Here is a 6,448-nt window from a genome sequence, read left to right as displayed (position 1 = left end):
AGAAACTGGAACTAGTGGGGCATATTTAAGAGAGGCTTGCACTGCAGTTGCGTGACTTCTAGTGACGCAACAGCGGTCAGACCTTTTAACCATATCTAGGAGATCACGCAAAGCCACTTGGCGTGGCTTTGAATAGTCCCGTAGATAGTGATTAAGGCAAGGCATTGTAAAGCGGTGCGCTGGCTTACTCTGCATTAGGGAGGCGATCCAAGGGCTTTGCAGTGTGTGTTCCAACGCAACACCCATGTTGTTAGACGCATCCCCAAATTTACAGAGCCATGTAAATCTGGGAATGCACCAACACCTTACCCCTCCCCAGGGGAGGGTCAGTGAGGAGAAATATCTTTATTTCTCTTTGTTGTTTCCCCTTTCTATGTGTGCTGCGTTTTGCAGCACGCATAGGAAAAGGGAAAAGCCTCCCAAGATTGTTTTTGTGTAGGAAGGTGCCTCTTCCTTCACAAAAACAATTTTGCCTACAACGCAGACAACCTTGCACCATGGTGCAAGGTTGCCGGCGCTGGCTCTAGGCAGTCAAAATGGCTCCAGCGCAGTGGAAAAGGACAGTATTGCATACATATAACACATTATTGCCCGTTTTCTTTGACACAGGGCACAGCAATGTGACTTGCTGTGCTGCCCTGCGCCAAAATGTCGTAAATCTGCCCCAGTGTTTGTAAGTGTCAGAGAGTTGTTGCAGAAAAGCCCTGATCTGGAAAGGAAGGGCAGAGTTGTATTTATGAAACAACTGTCTTTTGTTGATGGCTGTTCCTTTCTTCATTTGAGGAAGGGCTGGATGACGGATACATTCACTGAAATGTTCGGTTCCTATTCTGAAGAATACTAGGATCAAAATTGTCCCGACAAGGATTCACTCCCCGGTGAACGGAATCTTCTGTACAAGAAAAATAAACCGTGTTTTGGATACTTCTATAATACAGAGATGCCTAAAAGTCATGGGGCCTGGAAAAGCTGCATATGTTCAAAGCGGCTGGTAGGACAAGGTGTTGCTGATGTGAAGGCTTTCTTTGATGTCCAGGTATTCAGAGCTCATCTGAAAGTGGTAGGTTCCGTTGTAACCCGTGGTTCCTGCGGAATGCCATCGCCTTGTAAGGGTCTTACACGTGAACTGGGGGAGAGTTACTTTGTTTGGGGAGACTGATTGAAGACATTGCCATACATTTGATCTGTGGTGCAACTTTTCAAAATGTAAAGGTAGGTTGCTTGCTACACCTTTTGTTTCCATACTTGCAAACCTACCAGGTCGTTTCTCATTCACTAGCAATCAGTATCACGCTTTTGGCACATTGAAAGGTCATAATCTGAACCAAATATTCTGATTGAAAACTGTCTTCCTGCAAAATCCTGTGGAACCTGCCGTTTTGTTTCAAGTTTTCCCCATTTTCCCTTGTGTAAGGCATTGCAGTAGTCCAAATGAGTGCTAATTAATGCTCTGCCTCTTAACATGTAAATCGATTTGCGTCAGGAAGTTGAACATCTCACCAAGATATCTGAGGATGAAACTACCAGAGAAATCCATGTCTTGGCTTGAGCTTCAAAATGAAGGCTGTGAACAAGAATAATTCCCAGTGTTTTCACCACCTACACTTTCAGCACAGTATGATGTGAACTCAGAGGGCAAGTGTGTGCTGCTTTACTTGAACAGAGTAAGCGCTCTGGTGATTCTGTCCGATCTCCAGTAAAATTCACCCACTTCGTGCAGTCTGATAATGCGTAGCCATCTTGAAATGGTAATAATTGTCATTTAGTGCAGTGCCGAAAGCTCTGGAAGTAACGGTAGACTGTCTTTTTTGTGAGTTTACCAACTGTTTCTCTTACTTTTTAAACAAGTTAAAATGTGTTTGTTGCGGTAAACGAGAGCAGGAAAGGAAAGTATGGCTGCCGTTTCTTTACCTGTTTGAACTTTAACTTTCATACTGTAGTCCTCTGTCTGTTTCAGGAGCAGCCAACAGGTAACCTGTGTGTGTGTGTGTGTCTGTGTGTGAGACAGGGCCGGGAAAAGGCAGGCTGAATTTGATTGGTGGCTGATTTCTGATATGCAAATTTTTAAAGCATTGTGTCACCCGAGTTCTAGGGAGAACTCTTTCTTGCACAGAAATGCACGCGCATCTGCTGAATGCTATTTTGTGGTCTTATCTATATATTTATATGTTTTTTGACTTGATGCCCAACAGGTGCTTACTGTAGGTAAGAAGGGTTTCCACTTTTTCTGTCTGTGTGAGCTGGAAGTGGTTCAGGCAAGACTATACTTTCAGGGATCATTTCTATAGTTTTTAACTGAGGAAATGTGTTCGAAAGTGTCTGGTCTTCGCTAACCACGAGGAAGAGTTGTAGTGTTTTCTTCTGAGCGCGAAGCCAGTGGACAGTGTTGCATTTGTGCAGCTGCTGTCTGCTATTGATGAACGTTCCTCTCTTCTTTTACGAAGAACTGGAGGAAGGAAACACAAACTGAGTGGTTAGCTTCTTGTTTCAGTTTAAGAGAGTACAGCATTTTAAACTTCTTTTCTTGGATATTTGATGGTTGCCAGATTCTCACTTGACTTGTATTTGCAATCACCTCTTTTGGGCTTTTTTGGGGCTTTCTTTTATAAACTGAGCTTTTCAAACGGTCTTTCTAATCGTAATTTGGTACATTTAAGTAAGGAGGGTCTTTTCAAATGGACCCGAGGAAGGGGAAGATTTACTCACCTCTTACGCAACTCAGCAGGACAACTTGAGGATAAAACGTAGAGAAACAAAGATATTTCTCCTTGTTGCTCCTCAGTTGGGAAGGCGTACGCGTTCCCAGGTTTACTACTCTTAGTAAATCTGGGAATGCATGAAAGAGCATGGGTGGATGCCTAAGATCACCCACTCCCTACCCATGGAACGCCTTCCCGGCAAACAGTAACGCAAGGCAGCGACTTGCGCTGCCATGGGTTACTCTAGATTTATTAAGACATGCAATGCCACGCAAGGTGGCCTTGCGTGGTTTAGTAAACCTCACTGATGCCCTGGTGTTGCCTTACGCTGTGATAACGCAAGCGTTTCATAAATCTGGGCCTCTATGTTTGATCTATTTTTAGAGTTTAGACATCTTCCACACAATTAGTGCCGCTCAGTGGCTTATCGCCCTGTCGAATTGACGTGGGGAAAAGGGGCTTTCTAATGCTAGTTAGTCTTTTTAGACTAAAACCAAGAGTAACACCCTGGTCACAGGTCCTAAAATGTATAAGGCTGTTGAGGATCTTAGACCGATGAGGACAAAGAACGCCGTCTTGGGCATTTGCTAAGGTGTTGCACGGGGACTCGCATAGCACAAAGTAACGTAAGCGTAAAGGATTGCATCTGATTACTTACCATAAAAGCCTGTAGGCGCAGCAGAAAATCATTCAGCTTCCCAGGAACGCTCGCACAACCTCTAGTACATCAAGGGCTAGATGTCTTAGGACATTGGAATTTTTTAAGATTCATTGGGGACAGTGAAGTTGCAACAATCAAATAATGGTTGGAATAAGCCATCTGGTCTAATATTCTAGCAAATGTCGTTTTTTTGGCTTTCCTGTTTAATTTAAAGCATTCTTACCTCATTGAACGAAATGTTGAGCTGTCAGCATAGGCGTCGTTCCTCTGCTGTCACATTAGTTAAATGCCCTGTCCCCTCGCTTTTGTCAATAACTCTCAACAGAAGACGTTTAATGATCCCTTTGGGCCCCTAATAATGTTCTCGTATGCTATATTAGAACACTGCAAGATTGATAGCCTCATGAAGAAAATCGGAATGCTAGCAGCTTTTAAACAGTAGAATAATCCCTGTACCTTGAAAATGGTAAAGCTGCAATGTGTGGAACCCCGGAGGCCGCCATTTTGGAGTTCAAACATGCCCCAATGCCGGGGAAACGAGGTGGGTGGGTTGGCGGCAGAGCGTGAATTGGAGAAGGTTCCGCTCTGGCGGCAGGCCAGTTGAGTGCTTCAAAACTTTGCCTAATCTTGGCTTTATAGGAGCCAGGAGCGTAGCCCGACTGCCTTCCCAGCAATGTCCTTTTTTAAAATAATGAAATAAATAGATAAGTAAATATAAAAACAAAAAACAAAGTAAGACTAAATTGTGGTACCCTCTAGCCTGCTGGAAGAGGGGATGTGGACTGTTTTTCGCCTTCAACTTGAGCCTGTCGTGCTGAAGCAATACTTTAGTTAGCGGCATAGACCACAGCAGCAGTTTTTAAAGTCTGTATCACTTACCATCTGAGAGCTAAGCCAGATGGCAGCAAAAATGCTGTTGTGACATCTTCCTGTGCCACTGGAACAGAGTGGCATAGCGTTATAAAAAGTTTCTGAAGAAAGAAACTGGAACTAGTGGGGCATATTTAAGAGAGGCTTGCACTGCAGTTGCGTGACTTCTAGTGACGCAACAGCGGTCAGACCTTTTAACCATATCTAGGAGATCACGCAAAGCCACTTGGCGTGGCTTTGAATAGTCCCGTAGATAGTGATTAAGGCAAGGCATTGTAAAGCGGTGCGCTGGCTTACTCTGCATTAGGGAGGCGATCCAAGGGCTTTGCAGTGTGTGTTCCAACGCAACACCCATGTTGTTAGACGCATCCCCAAATTTACAGAGCCATGTAAATCTGGGAATGCACCAACACCTTACCCCTCCCCAGGGGAGGGTCAGTGAGGAGAAATATCTTTATTTCTCTTTGTTGTTTCCCCTTTCTATGTGTGCTGCGTTTTGCAGCACGCATAGGAAAAGGGAAAAGCCTCCCAAGATTGTTTTTGTGTAGGAAGGTGCCTCTTCCTTCACAAAAACAATTTTGCCTACAACGCAGACAACCTTGCACCATGGTGCAAGGTTGCCGGCGCTGGCTCTAGGCAGTCAAAATGGCTCCAGCGCAGTGGAAAAGGACAGTATTGCATACATATAACACATTATTGCCCGTTTTCTTTGACACAGGGCACAGCAATGTGACTTGCTGTGCTGCCCTGCGCCAAAATGTCGTAAATCTGCCCCAGTGTTTGTAAGTGTCAGAGAGTTGTTGCAGAAAAGCCCTGATCTGGAAAGGAAGGGCAGAGTTGTATTTATGAAACAACTGTCTTTTGTTGATGGCTGTTCCTTTCTTCATTTGAGGAAGGGCTGGATGACGGATACATTCACTGAAATGTTCGGTTCCTATTCTGAAGAATACTAGGATCAAAATTGTCCCGACAAGGATTCACTCCCCGGTGAACGGAATCTTCTGTACAAGAAAAATAAACCGTGTTTTGGATACTTCTATAATACAGAGATGCCTAAAAGTCATGGGGCCTGGAAAAGCTGCATATGTTCAAAGCGGCTGGTAGGACAAGGTGTTGCTGATGTGAAGGCTTTCTTTGATGTCCAGGTATTCAGAGCTCATCTGAAAGTGGTAGGTTCCGTTGTAACCCGTGGTTCCTGCGGAATGCCATCGCCTTGTAAGGGTCTTACACGTGAACTGGGGGAGAGTTACTTTGTTTGGGGAGACTGATTGAAGACATTGCCATACATTTGATCTGTGGTGCAACTTTTCAAAATGTAAAGGTAGGTTGCTTGCTACACCTTTTGTTTCCATACTTGCAAACCTACCAGGTCGTTTCTCATTCACTAGCAATCAGTATCACGCTTTTGGCACATTGAAAGGTCATAATCTGAACCAAATATTCTGATTGAAAACTGTCTTCCTGCAAAATCCTGTGGAACCTGCCGTTTTGTTTCAAGTTTTCCCCATTTTCCCTTGTGTAAGGCATTGCAGTAGTCCAAATGAGTGCTAATTAATGCTCTGCCTCTTAACATGTAAATCGATTTGCGTCAGGAAGTTGAACATCTCACCAAGATATTTTCTGAGGATGAAACTACCAGAGAAATCCATGTCTTGGCTTGAGCTTCAAAATGAAGGCTGTGAACAAGAATAATTCCCAGTGTTTTCACCACCTACACTTTCAGCACAGTATGATGTGAACTCAGAGGGCAAGTGTGTGCTGCTTTACTTGAACAGAGTAAGCGCTCTGGTGATTCTGTCCGATCTCCAGTAAAATTCACCCACTTCGTGCAGTCTGATAATGCGTAGCCATCTTGAAATGGTAATAATTGTCATTTAGTGCAGTGCCGAAAGCTCTGGAAGTAACGGTAGACTGTCTTTTTTGTGAGTTTACCAACTGTTTCTCTTACTTTTTAAACAAGTTAAAATGTGTTTGTTGCGGTAAACGAGAGCAGGAAAGGAAAGTATGGCTGCCGTTTCTTTACCTGTTTGAACTTTAACTTTCATACTGTAGTCCTCTGTCTGTTTCAGGAGCAGCCAACAGGTAACCTGTGTGTGTGTGTGTGTCTGTGTGTGAGACAGGGCCGGGAAAAGGCAGGCTGAATTTGATTGGTGGCTGATTTCTGATATGCAAATTTTTAAAGCATTGTGTCACCCGAGTTCTAGGGAGAACTCTTTCT

At 44.0% G+C, this 6,448-nt stretch overlaps 1 non-coding gene across 1 annotated transcript; it reads left to right on the top strand.

The window, feature by feature from the left end:
• The first annotated feature begins 2,257 nt into the window (after positions 1 to 2,257).
• LOC138286029 (small nucleolar RNA U3) lies at positions 2,258 to 2,475 on the top strand. The gene has a single exon (XR_011201725.1). It is a non-coding gene; the product is annotated as a small nucleolar RNA U3 (small nucleolar RNA).
• Positions 2,476 to 6,448: the final 3,973 nt, after the last annotated feature.

Source organism: Pleurodeles waltl, chromosome 3_1 (genome assembly GCF_031143425.1).
Source record: "Pleurodeles waltl isolate 20211129_DDA chromosome 3_1, aPleWal1.hap1.20221129, whole genome shotgun sequence".
NCBI lineage: Eukaryota > Metazoa > Chordata > Amphibia > Caudata > Salamandridae > Pleurodeles > Pleurodeles waltl.
This window is presented reverse-complemented; position numbering and strand designations above follow the sequence as displayed.